The sequence below is a fragment of the Idiotropiscis lumnitzeri genome, chromosome 3, assembly GCF_059441095.1.
Source record: "Idiotropiscis lumnitzeri isolate Australia: NSW breed Sydney's pygmy pipehorse chromosome 3, RoL_Ilum_1.0, whole genome shotgun sequence".
Taxonomy (NCBI): domain Eukaryota; kingdom Metazoa; phylum Chordata; class Actinopteri; order Syngnathiformes; family Syngnathidae; genus Idiotropiscis; species Idiotropiscis lumnitzeri.
Window position 1 is genome coordinate 14528461 of NC_142393.1, and position 19486 is coordinate 14547946.

General features: G+C 40.1%; 1 long non-coding RNA gene across 1 annotated transcript; it reads right to left on the reverse strand.

Annotated features, from left to right (window-relative positions):
* Positions 1-1251: 1251 nt before the first annotated feature.
* Positions 1252-18800, reverse strand: LOC148340072 (uncharacterized). Its single transcript, XR_015842418.1, has 3 exons — positions 18600-18800; positions 17552-17643; positions 1252-1680 (listed from the first exon to the last, which is right to left on the reverse strand). It is a non-coding gene; the product is annotated as an uncharacterized LOC148340072 (long non-coding RNA).
* Between the last annotated feature and the right edge of the window lie 686 nt (positions 18801-19486).

Genomic DNA, 19486 nt, shown 5'->3' on the forward strand with positions numbered 1-19486 from the left:
TGTCGCTTTGCTTGTTTTTAATGTACGTGTTCCCCTTGATTCTCTCGGTTCTGCTGGAGCATTTCCAATTTTGACGAGCACTGATTCATCCACGCTGGAATTACGTCTACAGAGTGCCCATTTTATAATGACTCATTTGCCCATGATAGCAAAAAACCAAAATGACCACATCCACTGTTTCAGAGTGGTGTTCATTGCGTGTGCATCCTCCTGTCCATTGTGAGAGTCAGTCATGCGTGAAAGTTTGATTGCCACATAAAATAGAAAAATAAGTTGGAATTCTAAAAAAAGTCTTGGCTATTTTATCTACCCAAATGCAAGGTTCTAAAATGTTTTTTTTTTATTTTTTATTTAGCCGTGTCAAAACTCAAAGATAGGTTATTTGCTGTACTGAGCTGCTGGGATATCAAATATTTTACCCATTATGGGTTATTTATGTGGAATTGGCACAGCATATGGGTTTTGCTTTGAATCACATTAGAAACACTTCCGACCATCGTATAAAATTAAATCTCCACTCCGCTAGTCTAGCTGGCTAGCTACTTAGTTGTTTTTTTTTTTTAGCTTACCAGACAGCCTTATTTCTTAACTACCAAATACTTTTTATTTTAACCCGTTATATTAAATCAACTCTAATTTTGTTCTTTTCATCAGAGTGAGATGTGAATTCAACGGGATGTGGACTGATAAACGCTAAATTTTATCACTGCTCACCATTGTAAATCCTTTGACTGCCAATATTGCTACTGTATTTCCAGCATGGCGGTGAAAAGAAACGCGCTCGGGGCTCCGTCACATGACGTGCGGTAAACTATAGAAGCTATAGGATTATTAAAAATTTGCAAGTATTAGTCTACTATCTGTAGGATAATGACAGTAATTGCCACCCATGCATTTAATGTCCTCCCCTTTAAGGCTGAGGTCTGGTGACACCCATCCACAAAGTTTTGTGGATATAGTTTTGTATGTTTTGCACAATTCCTGTATATTTTTTTTTACTGTTTTCCTCTGTCGAAATGACTGATGTCTAAAAAGAGTCGTGAACAGTATTGTATATCTACTACATGACACAGAATAGGCACATTGACACTTAAATAACAAAAAAGAGCAAACTGCAAAGTTCAATCAACAGTACAGAAAAAATATTAATTGATTCACTTCTGTCATAAGATCTGAACAACATATATGTATTGAAAACTCATCGCCCTTGCTCTAAATCAAGAAATACGATTACAAAATGAATTTGCTGGAATTGTTTGTCTTTTATTGATTAAAATATTAGTAGCACAAAAACACATTTATCGCAACACACTTTTCCTTCCACCATCACTGAAGCAATTTTAATTACAAATTACAGTCATGTAAAAGAAGCAATTCATGCATATATTTGATTTGTTGTGGTTGTTGGAGGTGGTGTAACAGCACTCTTCTGTAAATTGGCCCCTCATATTTTCATGCACATGCATGTGATGGGTGCTGGGAGGAGGAAGGTGAGGTGAGTAGTCGGAGCAATCAATGCACAGCTACAGCTGGTTGAAGGGGACCAAATCCATTGAACAGTTGATTTGGTTCCATTTTACCAGCTTTAGCAAAGCATTTACAAAAGCTGTTTGGGATGGGGAGGAAGCGGATTCTGGGACAGAAGGTTGCTGCAGCTGGAGAACCCGGCTGGATGGACACCTGCAAGAGAGCCAGACAAGGAAAAATAATGTCAGTTCATGTGGCAGATGCATCTGAACAAGCTTGCACAACACACACACGCGAATATGCAGACACACAGTCAACACTCAGTCGCTGATAATCTGTCGTTTGCCCTTGAAAGTGTGCTTGTTTTGCAGTGAGGAAGCATAAGTATACATAAAAAGAATGAAGTGAAGATGGAGGAAGCCGATGAAGAAAATTAACAGGATAGTGGAATGCAGAAAAGGAAAGTGCAAACAAGATGAAAATAAAATGAGGTAGTGGATGTTTGTGTGTGTGTGGGGGGGGGACATTAAGAGATAAGAAAGGAGCTGCAAAAGTTGTGAAAACAATGAATTCATCACCTAAGCTGTCAATAGCACTAATGAAGGCACACACGGGACGGCGGGAGAATTAACTCTGATGACCTCCAGCATTGTGTTGCATTTGTCTGGAACGCATACACATGCACGCTGACATCTCCGCATTTCTGTGGGCCATCCAGCATCCTGAGCTCGGCAGTGCTCAGATGATGCACTCAGCTCTCTCGCATCAGTGGCACACGATTGCTGGTTCTGGTAGCCAATTGCTTAGCATTTAATCGTTAGGGAATCGACCGTTCAAACAGAGTACTGACCCCACAATGCAAGCTGTGGATATTTTCTGGCTGAATATGTAAACCTTTTCACTACTTACTGGTGTTTGTTACGTCTGTGTGTTATTTTCACAACGTTGTCTCGATGCAAGAGACTACTGGATAAAGACTTTTGTTTTTTTTATTCAGTGTACAGTGTGGTAGAAATTAATATCTGGGGTCATTTGAAGAGAGAGGAACAACATAAAAGTATTGTTAAACACTCATCAGTATCAGGTACAGCGACATTTAACAAACATGGCATGATAATTATTAGAATATTGACATATTTTCATAATAAAATGAATGTGATGAAATTATTAATATCATCATCATCATGTTGGCGAATTTGTTCAATAATTTGGGAGGTTTGACATAAAAATGAACTATTACCGGTATTAGCAAAAATGGCTTCTATTTTCCAAGAACATTTTTTTTCATTTTTTTTAACACTTTAGTGCTGCTTTCAGCAGCAATGTTGAGATTGCTGTCAAATAATTATTTTTAAAACATCAAGTGATTTCATTTACTGCCTGATTAGTGGTGGAAATATAATTTTTCATCATCCTTTATTGTGTGTGACGCTAATTCTTCCTGTGTGAATTTTCATTGTCAAGTTTTTTTAAAGAAATGATTGAGCATCTTTGCCAAATTTGAATTATTATTGCTACTACTAATTACAGCATTACAACATTCTGTTCCAGTGCAATTAAAACATCACTTCATGGGTTTACGTTAAAGTGTAGGGCTTTACTTGATTTGCAATAATAAATATAAGAAACAAAACCCTCCACAATATGTCACCATCTCTTTGTAAATGAAGAGACAATCTTTGTGGCTTAGATACGTCAAACAGAAAATAATTGATCAAAACGTCTTGTGAAAGCTTGATCGACACTTTAGAACAAGGTTGACTATGATAAAAAGCAAGCCTTGTCAATAAGTGTGCAATCGCCTCCAAACTCTGTGAACTATTTATGCTGCATCATGTTTGCACCTGCAGGTTCCCTCCCTCCGGCTCAACTGCACTGGCTGGCCTCTCGTCTATTCCGGGTGCGTGCTATCCCCTGCATTCCTGGCCTTATATTGAAAGACAGGAGCGAGGAGGGTTGGGCGGGGACAGTTTGACACCAGCCGAGAGGGATAAGGCGGGGCATGACGCAGTGGGAAAGTCAGTCGAAGGGGGTCACGCCTGGAAGGTCAGTCCCGGTGCAAGGTATCCCGGGGGACCCGCTCACAGCGCTAGTGTGTGGTGTTACGGAACAGCTGCCAGCCAACCACCGAGTTCGCCACTTCCAAGTCAGTCCCACAGCGGACTCTGTCACTCCAGTTCACCGTCTTATTTTCATTTCATGGCCTAACGCCAGAACTCTACAAGCCCAACTTCCCCATCACTCACGCAGCTCCGAGTGTCGACTTCTCCCCTAATCAGGCCAAGTGATCCTCAGCCGGTGACCCGCTGTTGAGTTACAGCACCAGAGCGCCACAGTCGAGGCCTGCGAACCTCAAATTGCACCACGTCCTGTCGCACTCTGACTGCGACCGACTGATCAAACGGCCTGGGCGGCAGTGGGGCCACGCTTACGAAATAGCCATTAAAATCCACTTAAGAAGGCAATAATCCTCCGTAATGTTGCATTGAAATGAAGCACATATAGACACGGCATCCTAATGATGGTGCATGTCTGATGAGAGTGTCTGCCACTTGGTAATTAGCTTAATGCAAGACCCACTATAGTAATGAAAGAAACGTTGACCTGTGGTCAGGATGGGAGCTTTATCTTCCAGGCACAGTTGGATTTATTTCTGCTGGTCTTGCGCAGATAACGACACAAGTGCTCATTGCTGACTTTTGGAAAACATGTATAGAGAAAAAATATATATATTTTGAGGAAACAGTGAATGTGTATTTAATGACGAAAATTATAAATACACACTTGAAAAAAAATAAGAGACCAGTGAAAAATGTTGCCCAGAAATGCCAATTCAACAAATCCAGCGATACTGAAGTGCTTATGACATTTTCTGTAAACGTCGATGTGATTGTGAAACAAGCACAGCAAGCCGCATTGGCCCCAAACTCCTTGCCTGATTTTTCTTTTGTTTGATTATTTAATATTGCAGTGGTTTCTGTTTTTGCTCAGCGCTGTATACGCATATTCAGTGTTCGAACTGAGAGCTACTTCATGGGCTATGATTAATGGGCAGGGCTCCCAGCTCCTGCTCCTGCTATCACAGACCCCGGACAATGCTAGAAATGAACCAGCATCCTTTAGAATAGTACCAAAGGTTCATAAATGAACACAAACTGTGAAAATAGCACATTTTTGTAATATCCCCGAAACATAATTTCTCAGTCAAACTTCTTGTCAAATACAAAGTAAATTCGGAATCATTTTTGGCTGTAACTTTATTATTAAAAACTCGCTAATTCCACTCATTCATCTTTTAGAATTTCACTTTTCATTTACTTGCTTTTGTTTTGTTTTTTAGCTTTTCAGGCAAATATGCTAAACAAAACACGATTATACAGTTACTGACTTACATTTGACTCTATAACAAATGTCAATCAAGATAATGCTTCTCATCGTCATGTTTGGCAGAGGTAACTCACACGGTTTCACGCACACAACATCTGATAGATTAGCAAAAACGTTGGATTCTCACCAATAATAAATAGGTTTGAAGCAATGTTTTGCGGAAAGAATTTACTGTATGTAGTTTATTTGTCGGGCATTATTAAAAAATGAATAGTGATTAAATTGAATTATTTTCCATTTTAGTTCTCTGGTTTTCTTTTTCAATCAAATATCAACAATTTCATCATTAAAGTTGATAAAATATCTGAATTTGCATATTTTCTGTTCAAATACATGGGCAAGAAGGAAAGCGTCTCTCTCTCTCTCTCTCTCTCTCTCTCTCTCTCTATATATATATATATATAAAATGCTTTTTCATTTAAATATACCCTTTTTTATTCCCGATATCAAGTGTATAATTGATTGAAGCGTAATTAAGTGCGTTGAAAAAAAATCTTTCAGTTAATTTCAAAATAGAAATACAGACTAATGTGTTCTGAATGAAGATTTTTAGAGTTTAAATCTGATGGTGGCCTGATACTTATCCAGGCTTGTGTATGTGTTTAAAAGACAATACTTGACGACATGTAACCATTGAAGTTGGCTCAAGCATTACTGCTAGGCCAAAGCCTCGCTCATCATTTGGGTTGGTAATGCTAACGATGGTGCAGTCCACTGCAGACATTAACCAACTGGCTCCTCTTCCGACAGGAGCAGCTCCCCGCGCTTCCACTCAGCACTATTTCAGCATTTCAGAACCTGATTGGTTTAATCAGAGGAATAGACAGGATCGTCACAGAACCCTTTTTATTTTTCGGCCTGCACTCGCTGAAGATAAAACACGTCTTTGGATTAAAAATGAAATAATACATGGTGACCTTGCAAAGCAACTCGGCTCAGGTAATGAAACGGCACGATGTAGCCGTTATCATTTGACGGTCCTCTGTGGGTTCATGCAGTTGGTAATAATGCTATCTCACTTTCCAGGGTCATTTGTTTGACCTTGTGTCACCACTGTGTTTGTCACACAGCACCCACAAAGTAACCTGAGCACTTTTGGTCAGGATCTTTAACAAAATCTTAAATGCTGCTACAGTAGAGGATTTTATTGAGTGTTCCCTACGTTGTCATTATTGCAGTGATTAACTTCTTGATTTTACCTAATCTTCAAAGCGCCTTTAGTCCTTAACCTTTTAATCTAACGGCAACACCCTAAGAACAATCGATAGCTATTTAGATGATACCGGTATATTTAATTATTTCCTCTCCTCTTTCGTGGACACTTTCTTTGGAGATCATTTATTTTGGTCCATTTTAAAAAAAAACTCTTTATTCAAGAGTCGTTACTATGGTACATATACAGTATAAGGATGTAACATAAATTTCACTTATTTTGGAACATGATTTTAGACAATTTAAAGCGGTGAAAATAGCTTAAAAACAAATGCATTGCCACTCTTGAACTTTGTTTGATATTAACATAAACTTAATAGACAGGGTTACTTTACAGTATAATGTTGAAAAAGAAAGTTGAAAAAGCTGCAGAGTAAACAGTAATGCTACTACTACGAACAGTATAGGCAAAAGTTGAATTCACTCACTGCACTCCCATGTGCTGAATTGTCTAGGTTAAAACTCTATTCACAGTCGATGCAGGAAAAATGCACCTTACAAATAATATCTCCATGTATGCAGTAGTGGCCTCAACAAGACAAATATGTTATCTGAATCCAACCAGCCTTGACTCCTTCTTGAACATGTCGTCAACACACCAGCAGCCTATCCATAACTTTAATGAGAGAAATAAAAACACGACAAAGACGAGAATAACGGCCCTGCCAGTGTTGCCGCCGCTATGATTTTATGTGTTGAGAAAATGCTGAGATGAAGTTTCAAACAAGGTAGAAATGTGCTTCAAAGATGCTTGAGGCAGCCAATTACCTGATGGTAAATTCAACTCACATGTGACTATGCTTGGTGTGAATGCGTGTGAGGGTATATATATATATATATATATATATATATATATATATATATATATATAAAAATCATTGTACAGCGGGAAAACTAATGAAAAGGAGATAAAAGGAAGACATTGAAGGATGATGGGAAAAGCTCTACTTTCTCTCGCCAAAAGAGATTGGATTAAGATGATGAAGGGCATAGAGAAAGTTAAATGAAACAATCTCAAGGATTGTATTTGCACGTGTTTCCTCTTTTAGGACTTCCTTTACTGTCAATGTGGAGAAGATGCAGTTTCATTTTGTGGGACAGTGACGTCATGAGCCACACTTGCCAAGCTGCCGCAACCCTGCCTTTTATCTTCACCTTCCTGTCTATATCGGTGACTCTGATTCATACGCTGGGCACGCTCTAATGCCCCCCCCCCTCTCTCTCCTCCACTAACCCCTCCCCCCTTTCAATCGGCCACCACTTCTACTTATTTAAGCCTTGATTCATTTGAGTCTGTAGCGGGGTCACATAGGTGTACTTGATATACATTCTGTCCAATGCAATTAAAAACACAAGAAGTTACTTTTTGGACTCCCCGATAGGTATGAACGTGTACTGATTTTTTTATTTTTACTGATTTATTTATTTTTATTTTAGTTTTGGGAGCACTGTAATCTTTCATCTGTCATCAATTTTCAGTTCTACTTATACTCATTCCAATCATGGGATTATTTTTTCTTTTATTGGTGTTTTTTATTTTTTTATGCATTGCAATGTTATTGTCCTTTTCGAGTCACACAATTCTATAAAACATGAATACATTTTCTCATAATGTCAATTGTAGGAATGATTTTCTCTCAGAATTCACACAGCACATCCATCCATGCATACTCTACCCTCACTAGATTTACGGACACGCTGGTGCCTATTCCAGCTGTCAGTGGGAGACGTTTTATGAACTGGTTGCCAGCCAATCGCACGGTCATACGGATCAAAAAATAGGAGATATTCTTTGTGCATTACAACGTGATTGACTATCTCTCTGCATTCGCACACCTTTTTGAGGTTGGAGGTATGCTTCCTTGTTTCACAGCTAATGGAATTTGATCCCGGCAAGGTAATGAATGCGCTGATATCGTGAGATCCGCTGGGGGGGGAAATGCGTTCGCTATTCTGCAAAATGGACCTTATAAGTGTTGCAACAGCCTGAGGCCAACACGCACACTCCCGCTGTTAACACTAATAAAGGCTTGTTCTTCTCATTCTTCTTCTGTACACTAAACCTCCAAGTTTTGCCGCATCTCTGCTGCTGATTCAGCGCTTCTTGCAAGTGCGGACGGCTCACTCGTACAGACGGTAATCCAGCTATCATCCACTGTAATAGTCTCAGGGCCACGAAATGGAAGCAATTATCGCAAAGCACACAACGATCTGGGGAACAGATCACAACGCGTAACTTTTTATGGCTTCGGGAGATTTACTTTGAAGGACTGGCGCCCCGTACACGTGGTGATTTAGATGCTTTACGACCTAGCTCTCATCTTCTATTGTTTTTATCTTTTTTGTTGGCTTATTGATCACAAAATCCATGTCTTTTTGTTAGCTAAACACACCAAAGCGTTCTAGTGTTACCTGGGCTTTCTTTTTTCCTGTCATTTTTACTTTTCGAAACCCCAAAACCCGTATACGTCAACTTCTATTTCTATCTCTCTTCATGTGTTTCACTTCTAGTAGCCTTGTTCTGACTCTGCTCTTTTCTCCTCCGCTTCTCCTGGAAATGTCCTCTTAGTGGAGGGCAATGGAGGGCCCGCTGAGCATCTTTGGCTCTCCCAAATGAGTGGAGAGACAAAGTATGACTGATTCAGCAAGCAGGACCCTTGACATCATTCATGGGAAGGGATATAGCAAGTGTATTTTTTTATTGATTTTATTTTATTTTTTACTGAGGTCCATCTTTTTGGTGACCAAGTTAGTGTGACAACATAAACACTCAGAATGATGTAACATGCCTCAAGTTTAACAATGGAGTACTTGAACAGAAGGTCGCTCTTTATGACCCTTTCACGCTACTGTAATTCTCTTCTGTGCTCAGAAAAGCCAGAGCAACAAGTCAGTCCTTTTTTTTAACTACTGTACAGAGTTGGCTTTGAGTGAAGCTTTCTAAGGAACGATACAAGCACATGTGCAATGCATTTTTCACCCTATATTTGTCTACATACTATAAACATAACGTAATAACTATATGACACTCATTTAATGTAAATATATGTTCATGCAGTTTCATGCACACCAAGGTCATTGTAGGTAATAACACAAAATGAAATAAATTAAATTGGAAAAAAATATTTTCATTAATGAATTAAAATAAAAGCAAAAACTAACAGAAATTACTATTAAACTTTTGGGTTGATCAACTCACCAACCGTTTTGAAACTGATTCAGTCACTGATTCTGTCATTGTTTTTCTGAATGGAAACAGATGTTTGTAATCAGTGTGTTCTCATGAGGATTGCAGAAATCCGAGAATTATTACTACTGCGAGGCCACAATCATTGATGAACAATGACTCTAAATGTTTGCTCGATTATTAGAATAATTGTTGATTAATTTGATTCGATTGATTAGTTTGATTAATCAACAAATTCTGCCATCGCTCCACCATTGTGGAGGTTTTCTATCATATAGTTGTGTCCCGAGTTCCCGTTCTGAGTTTTCTGTATGTACTCCTTCCCACACGTGTATCTTTAGCTTATTAATTGTTTGCATTACTTACCCCACGACATACCCTTTTGTGTGTTTTTTTTTTTTTTTTTTTTTAGTTAGTCTCGGGACTCTGTTTATTAAGCACAAGTGATTGTACTCAGTTTTGTTTTAATTAAACCACATGCACACGCCTGACAGTAGACCATACAAATAATTTCAAAGCTATACCAAGGTAACATTACTACATAAATATTTCGGAACATAAATAAATTGAACATGTTGCTTGTATGATGCACGTTAGGCGAAAAGCGGGGTGCCACTCTGCCCTTGTTACTTTAATTACTTCAACATACGTAGATAACATTATCCGATGCATTCATTTGAAGGCAGCAGTCACCCCACCCCCGCCCCCCACTCCAACCTCATATCTGCTTTAATGGACCCGCTCTGGTGTCAGCAGGATCGCGTGATGTACAGAAAACACTTGGGGGAGCCATTAAATTAAACTCGGGCAAACACAAACTGTCTTTGGGCTCATTCTTTGCCTGCATCATAAACAATACACGAGCCTTCCATACAAAGCTGCCTGCGGAGCTACTGATTGTATCCAAGTGGGTGGGAAGATGCATTGGATTTACAGTCGCATGTCTGAAGCTGCTTTTGTGCATACTACATCGTCACGAGACTTGTACGGTATTTAAAGGTTTTCTTTGTGCATACACATAATGCGGCTTTCAACGTGGACAAGCAAATAAAAAAAGTCCAAATTTGGGAAACATTTCCAAATTTAAGGACAGAGGAATGTCACACCTTTTGAAGAGTCCACATAGACGACACTTACTAATGTCGGCACGTGCAAGAAGCATGTGTGTGCACACACACATGCACGTGTGTTGTGTAGGGGTGGGGCCTTTGGCAGTCTAATGGGGTCTAATTCAAGCAGATGTCTGTTTAATTGATTGAAACAAATGACCTCAGCATTGATCCCCATCACAGAGAGGGGACTGATCGGCTTCTTGGGGGTACAATGTGTGTGTTTGTGCGCGTGGATCAATCACACAGACTAGTTGAATTTCTGAAGAGTCTGCGGATTTTTCTCTGGTTAAATTTCAAATTCAGACTAAATATACGGGCAATCTTGAATGTGCTTACTTCATCAAAATATTAGAAAAATGGCCAAAGTCAATCATGATACAAAGCAAACACAAAAACTCGGTCTCCATGCAAAGCGAGCATACAGAAAAGAACCGTGATCATTTCCCTATAAGCTACATCGTTGACTGTCTTCAAGGAGTGAGTGATTTTATGACCGTTTTAGTTTTATGTGGTTCCACTAGACAGTGGTTAACTTTGTAGGATATTTAAGACTAATCAAATGGTGAAATATGACATTGACAGTTCCGTTGTAATAAAAATTTTAAGATGGTAACGAATTGACTTGACTTAATAATTTTTCCATTACCGCCTATAATTTGACAGATTGATTCCAAATTTGAAAAAAAGTCCGACCTACATGTCAGAATCACTTTTGTTGAACTTTAGTGGGTGCACAGAACTGATGTGGTCCAAAATTGAATTTAAAAAGCACCAATATGATCAATAAATGCGATTGAGAGTCCTTGGAGTGCACACTCCAGATGAGTCTTACAAATGGGAAAATGCGGTCAATGACAGAACTTTATACTTCAATCATTCCTTTACATGTTGTTGTCATGCATATCTTCCGTGATTGCTTTATTTGTAGCTGCAGTGGGGCTTTCTTATTCATTATAGCTCTTGGCTTGGCTCACAGATGGGGAAGCAGTCAAGCAGCCGGTACCCAGGCAGTGAGGGAGAACGGGGAAGGAAGGTCGGGGCATCCCTGTGTGTGCGGCTGCATGTGTGTGTGTGTGTGTTGCTGTTTCACTTGTAAAAGACCCCCTCCCACATCCAGTCATGCGGCTATGGCTGGCTCAGCATGGTGCCGCAGTCAGCATTGTTGCATATTTAATGTCCTGATGAGAGCTTCCACCTGCTGACACAGGAAAAGTGACAGAACAATACCCGCCCAGAACCCAATCCCCTCTATAATACCAACCCCGCCCCTTCCATATAATACACTGTCAAACACCAGAGCAGAACGTTACATCAATCCAGGCATCGCCTCTTTTGTATTGCTTCATGTCAAACGCGCACCGCACCATGCCTGGCCCCATGTGCTTTAGGAATCAAAATGCCAAGTGCATCCTGAATTTTAATTTTACTCGTCAACTTCATTTTCAATTCACTCAGTCACTTTTTGATTGTGTTTGCGTATCAAATTCATACAGGGATTTTTTTTTTTTTTAATTGTTTAATACACACGTAACAAGTCCGGAGAATACAAATTAAATATAAAACAAAGTTTCAAAATTGTCATAAAAAGTCATAATATTATCAAAATGAAGTTGTGTAAAAACATGAAAAGAATGAAGTCATAACAGTTCAAGAATAAAAAAAATGTTTTATTATTATTATTATTATGGTTGTAATAAGAAAGCAACCCTTCAGAAAAAAAAGAAAAACGTTGCAAAAATAAATTTGAAATATCAGGACAATGAAGGGGACATTTGCATGACAAGTAATTATGAAGATGCCACACAAATAACATTGCTGAATATTTGGCCTTCATCCTTTTTTTTTTTTTTTTTTTAAAGCCAAACTGGTGTAATAAAAATAATTGAAGAAATTGACAATCTAACAAGCAGAGATGGGCACTGAACCCTAGTTTGCTTTCCGTGACCTCGACACCCTTCCGTCATCATCCATCTGTCCTTATTCAAAAAATAATTGTCCTCCATCCCCGTCCAACCTCGTCCTTTTAAAGCTTTTCTGTCCATACTTTTTACTAGTCTGTTACCGCCGCCACCACCCCATAAAAAAAAAAAAAAGAAAATGGCAGCGGTTTTCCCCACATGGATGGACGGACCATTTGGTCCCCGAGACAAAATTCCAATCTCTACTAACAAGGATGTGGAAAAATTGTGCTATTCATGGTCAGTGGTGTTGATTGTTTAATGGTAAAATTAAGCCTTTAACCAGGTCAGTGTTCTGAGTTTTACAGATGCAGACTGGGTGACTCCAGACAGGAGTCTAAATTTACAGTACATGATGCTTCCGCCGACTAGACTACGGCTCTTCCTTCACTCCCAGCAAATGCTTGGACTATGTTATCCATTAAGCAAGCATTTAATCACGGCGCCATTTTACCGGAAACTGTTGTCTATCAATGACAGTCCATTTTGTGGCGAAAACCGGGCAGAATAATCAAGACGCTATTTGAAACTTCCCCAGTAGTTCACAATAAAAACGTCAATTTAAATGAAATTTACATTTGAAAGGGATACCCCAAACAAGCATCTATGATGGAGACAATGCTGACTTGTGCTGTGGCAGCATCTTCACTTTGATACTCTGTGAATATTTCGGCAGCACCGAATTGACTGGACTGAACCGGACCTCATCTGGGTGGAAACCCATATTGGCAGATGAGTTGAACTATAAGACTACATGTTCTTCAGTCACAATATTTCAGTCATTTTCCAGACAGGTTTATGATGAAATTGGTTGTCAAATGTCCCGACCTGAGATACATACTTCTTTACATTCCATAGCTGCTCTTGTTCATATGGGCATATAAAGAAGTATGTCCCCCAAGTGGGCTACAGTCCTTGGTGACATCAGGTCCAAAATGGCTGCCGCCTGAGATGGGTAAAAACAGGTGCGTTTTTCTACTTAATGTTTCAACATGATATCATTCAGAATAACGCGTGTAGACTTGAGGGGCTGCATAGAGCGGAACAAAAAAATAATATTCCGATATCTTCCACTTTAAAAAAAATGTGTCGTGTTAACAGTCACTAAAGCTGACAGATTTTTGTGCTCAGTGCAAGTCTGGTGTGAGGCACGTCGTGAATCTGTGCAGGGGTAGTCCAGATTAGGACCAGGTTATTTCGCAGACCCATGCAAGTAGTTTGGACAATCAAGATATTCCGGTTTTTTTACGTGCAACTGCACCTGCGCTGTCTACAATGATAAACGATGCTACGAATCTAAATCGGCAGGAATGCAAGTTGCAGGGCAAAAAGATTGAGGAATTGTTGGGCAAACAAACCATTGGTAAAAAGAAAAACTGAAGAACTGACCTTGCAGGATTAAAGTGAGAACCAAACCAAAAGGATAAAATATTCAACGCATAAACTGAGAGGGAAAAGCCAAAGCGAAGAACTAAATCTCGGGGGAGTCCTAGGAATAACGTTGGGTCTAAATCGACCTGAAAAGTGAGATCCTTAACTGGCGCACAAACACTGTAGACGTAATCTAAGGATTTTACTACAGATTAGAACTGAGAATATCGCTCAGGACTAATCTGAGGGCAGAAACCTAATGCAGGATTAAAGCTGACGGCTAAAAGTGTCGGGCATAACGTGCAGGGGCCGACTAAAACTCCGACTAAAAAATTGCAGCGCTATAAATTGTGGACGTCTATACATTACGATAGCATCTGGTGAGCACGTCATCCATCAGCATTGTCACACACTTCACCTTGAGTGTTACACCCCAGTAGTGGGGTGTGTGAATGTTCGGGGAGGGGCTGAAAAGAGGAAAATGAGGGAGATGTTGCACTTACCTACTGGCAGATGTTGGATTGCACCACACACACACCCCCACCCTCCCCCCCAACTACCTCTCTCCCGCTCCTTGATGCATCAAGGCAAAGTATGGAGAAGAAAGGAAGGAAGAAATGTCCTCTCTTTACGCTCACTCTCCCGTTCCTTGAGTCAGTGCAGCCCAGGTGCTGCCTCTGCAGTATGTATTTCTCTTTCCTCAATGCTTCCCACCTTCCTCTTCCCCATGCACAAAAGTTTTAGCCCGGCCCGCAGCAGCCCATCCCAAGAGCAAGTGTTCTCAATTCTTTCTCGCGAACAGTTACACACACACACAAACACACACCCGCACGCGCCAAATGATCCAATGGTAAGAAAAACACAACAGATCTAATGATGATGGTGGTGATGATGATAACATTTCCAGAATTAGTGTGAAAAGGTGACGTGCATACACAAACACCTAGACACACACCTACACGCGCACAAGTGAACACACCATTTTCCCCCGGATCAATACCAATTTCTAAGCAAATGGACAAAGGCGGAGGTGCGCTTTTAATGAATTGAACCATCACTGCATCAGGCATTTAATGATCATTGGTAAAGAAAAGGGTTCGTTGCAACATTTGTGTGTGTGTTTGTGCGATGAAATAGGATGAACAGCTGGTACAAAGTCTGGAGTGCTTCCTCATCCAGTATTTGAGTGCACCGATTGAACATTTACGGCAATGCAGACATGACCGTTTTTTGAGTGTGAATATTTCACCATGGATACCAGTACAAAAACTGCTGACACAGCTCAATAGTCTCATAAATAATGGCACATTTGTTTCAATTCAAGTCAAAGTGTCAAATTTGTCTCCTGTGTCTTGTGTCTCACTGCTTTGAACATAATTTGGGTCAGTGTATCAACTGCACCGACACAAACGATATGAATATGTCATTCCGTGTGCCCCCACAACACCCTTTTTGTTTTTTTTTCCCAACATTGTGTAAATACTGTCATGGGGCCTGCACAGTTCAGAGCTGGCCGCCCAGTAATTAAACGAAAAGTCTCTACCATAAATCACACTCATCCTCTCTCCTTCCTTTCTTCCCTTCGTTCTCAATCGCTTTCCCAGGGAACAAAGGTTTAGTAAATCAACTAGTCAATGAGAGTAGAGTCACATGCGCATAGCAACAACAACCGGCACAGAATCACAGGCTACGCTGGTTATCTCACGCCAGCTCATTCAGAATGATGTTGCAAGACTTGAGTGAAAAAAAAAGTGAGCTCACTGTAGTATTCACTCCAGTTGCCCCGAATGGATTTTCAAGCGCTACTAGCCTCCAAATAATTTCCATTACGCAAGCAACGCCTAAGTAAACTAAAGGATTCCTAGGATTATTGATCCGTAATTGACACCTTTATGGGGTAAGGAAACATTTGTGGTAAAGTTAAGAGAAAATGGACCTTTCTACCTGAATGAGGTGGAATCTCTATCTCGGGAATCAGTGAGGAAAGGTGACAAGAATAATGAAAAAGCGATAATTAAACAAAATGATCTTGACATATCCATCCAACCATGCATTTTCTAGACCACTCATCATGTTCAAGGTCGCGGGGAGCTGCAGAATATAGTAGCTGTCTTAAGGCGAAAGGTGGCCAACACCCTGGACTGGTCGCCAGGCAGTCATTTCCTCTCTTATTTACTCCGTAGCTGAGTGGAAACGGAACAGATGGTGTATACACCAAAGTCAGGTGAATATACTACTACTCCATCATTGACTGACAAAATGATAGGAATTTTGATTTTTTTTTTAAAATGATATAAAACCTTTCTATGCATTTCATTGAGTTCCATGATTAAAAATTAAAGCCACAATTAGCTGTTGTGCTGCAGGTTTAAAAACATTTTAAAAAGTCTCTAAATACTTTATTGTGAACTACCAATAAAAAAAGACGATGTTATAACCTGCCAGAAGACGTGAAATTATTTTTCCCCCCATATATATATATATATTTATATATATATATATATATATATATATGGTGAAAAAAATACATTTAAAATTAAATTAATTAAATAATTTAATTTATTAATTTTTCTTCCAAAATGTTGGTGATTGAGATTGATTGTGATGTAATATATTCTTTGCCAAACCAGACCTTTTTTTTTTTTTTTTTAAATCAGATTTTAATCATGATTTTATGTTCAGTGTCCTCTAATTTTTTGTAACCATTTTATTTGTTTAAATCACCTGGATTTAGTACTAAACCTGTCTTCAAAAGCAGCTTACAGAATTTACAAGCAAACTCAATTTAGCAAGAAATTATACACGATCGAGTAAGAACTCGTGTCATGACATTATCTGCAGTCATGCGGTTTCCTTGCGCCTACAGGATTTATATTCAAAGTCCAGCTCCACATTAAGTTTCACATCCACTCTTCCTAGCCTCATTACATACAGTACCTGCATACAATGCCTGCTAACAGCTGCACGTCGACTATAAGAAGCACAGCCATGCCTGGCTATGTCCTATTGGGCCCGGACACCTGACACTTTGTCACCTCCAACATCTCTGCAGGAGCTTTGACAAGCCAGCTGACCACCGTTGATCTCCACGGTATTTGCAACGCGGGTAAAATTAGCCCGTGCATGTTAGAGAACGGAATGGGCGGACATGCATTACACTTTTAGAAACTTGGCTTCAAACTATTATTAAACCTCTCTTCCCCCCTGTGGAGAGTGACACACACGTGGATGGAGATGAGGTCTGGATAAAAAGAATGAATTAAGGTCACACTAGGATGTGAGGACACTTCGCGGTGAATTTTAGGGGAAAGAAAAACATCTTTAACATCCCTCATGGGTCGATCTTTTGTAAGAGTAGAAAAAAAAGTATGCAAATACCAATTGATAACATTGATTGATTGAGTGATTGAGTGATTGATGGGATCGTTGGAGCATCTGGCCCAAAAGCGCAAGCATGGCACACCACTGATTCAACCAGCTTACGAATAAGGAACTGTGCGAATTCTGGAAGTTTTGTGAAATTATTTCAAACCAGATTGCACATTTTTAGTATGTTCTGAGTCTTAAGCACATCAGCGGCACTATTTAAGCTAATTGCAACCGTTGACCTTTTCACCCCAACTAAATGTGCCGAGGTGGCGTTTTCAACCACGTGCACTGCAGGACAAATCTGACACAGGATGTCTTAAATGTATGCAAAATTGACTGCAAGTCACACACGTTGACAACTGAGGGGAGTGATTTAATAAAAAAATTAAACTACACATTTTCACACAAACGCACACCTGGAGCACAGATGCTAAATAAGTCCACTTTTTTTTTTCATCATGCAAATAAAGAGACACATCCGCACCTACCAGAATCCAAGTAGTCCAGATGAGGCTGGCGGCCCGTACAGAGTGAGGCGGCCGCTGCAGGCGGTGCCTCTCCTCCTCCTCCTTGCTGGGAGCTGAATCAGCGATGGAGAGTTTAAGGATGCGGAGAGGAAGAGAAGTGAAAGAGAGGACAGGAGAGAAAAGGAAAGGGTCATGGGACTTGCCTTGCCTCTCTCTCTCTCTCTCTCTCTCTCTCTCTTGATGGTTATAATGAGAGAGGAGGAGGAGGAGGCAGGAAGGAAGGAAGGGGGAAAACGAGAAGGTGGAGGGTGACCCAGTGGAGGCAGAAATTGATGGCAAAAAAAAAAAGGAGCCAATAACCACTGAGAGGTTAGTGTAAGAGGAATGTTTGTGAAGTGATGACTGAGCAGTAAAATGTGTCAGCTGTCCGTCCACATTGGACAGAGGACAAGCAGATGAGGCGGCAGAGGAAGTGAAGAAGGAGATGGGGCGAGATAGTGAGTGAACGCTGACGGAGCTGAAGGACAAATGGGGACGAGAGGGAATGGTGGTGGCGAGGGGCATGAGAAGGGGAAAAGAAAGCGAGGGTGTGAATGGATAAAAATAACCCAAATTGATAGGGGGGGAATATTTGTGAGCGGGATTTATAAAAATGTAATTACATGCAGTAGTGGGACATCTGCCAGGGAGCGGCTTCTTGGTGCAGGTTAGGAAACAAGTGCCTATACGGGATTTTCATTAGATTTGAGAATAAATTAAATAATATTAAAAATAAATAAAATGTTGTTACATAGGGTATGAAAAAAACACAATGTAATAGTTTCTCAAAATAAAACTAAAGCACGAATAATAACCCGTAAAGTAAGAATTTAACACGATTGTATGCTCTTTCGGCAGACGTGGGTTAAGCACATTCTCATAATACTGCAAATAAATGCAAAAATGAAAAAATATTCATAAATAGAGCATAATTGAACATAGGTTGATTTAATGTCTTATTTTCTTTTTAATCGCTTTTACTGATCAATAGCATTGACTTCTTTGAGAAATAATCTCAATTATTGCTTACTCTTTTTGTCGGCCTTCTCGTCCTTTTGCCATCATATTCCTCTTAGCCACCTTCGAAAAAAAAAAGTCTTCCCACAAAAAAAAATAAATGTCGATTTATATTAGCCACTCAAAAAAATTCTTAGCAGTGTCATGACCAGCAGTGTGTTAAAGATTGAGCAAAGCAGGTTAGACAGAAAGCAGGACAAGCTGAAGAGACAGAGAAAAAAGAGAGAAAGAGGAGGGCGATCAGAGGAAAGCCCCGCTGTCCCGGTGTTTTTATACCAAGGTACGAGCTCGGGGCTCACACCCCTTCACCAGCCAGCTATCCTGGCCATGTTACACAGCCTTATTTAGTGAAGAGTGGCAAAAAATAGCCTCCCAAGTGGCACTGGGAGTATTTGGGGGGGTGAGGGCGTCAAAGTGGGAGTGTCCGGTCGGGGAAGGCTTGAGGTGAGAAAGAGTGTCAGTCAATGAAGTAGCTGCTGTTGTTGGTGACGCTCACTCTTTTTCGTCCATTCATCTCTCCGCAGACAAGTGACCTTTATTCATTTCTTTGGACAACTTGTTTGGATCAGAGGGCCTCCGCTCCAAACGGAAGATGACGAGAACAGCGTGCACTTGACTTGAAAAAGTAGAAGTGGAGTGAGTGTGTTTGTGGATTCAACCAGTAGAGAATTTGTGAGGTCAGAGGTCAATGATGTTGGACCTGTATGGGTCTGGCTCACTTGTTACTCTCTTTTAGTTCATCTGCAGTTTGGGGTGAGATTTTTATGTAATTTTTCTACTGAATAAAGCTTAAAGGAACACATTTGGTATCACGCTTGGGCTATGAAATACGAATCTGACTCTGAGCATTGGTTCAGTTCCCACTCAGTCACTGTGTGAATTTGAGAGGGAATGATTGTC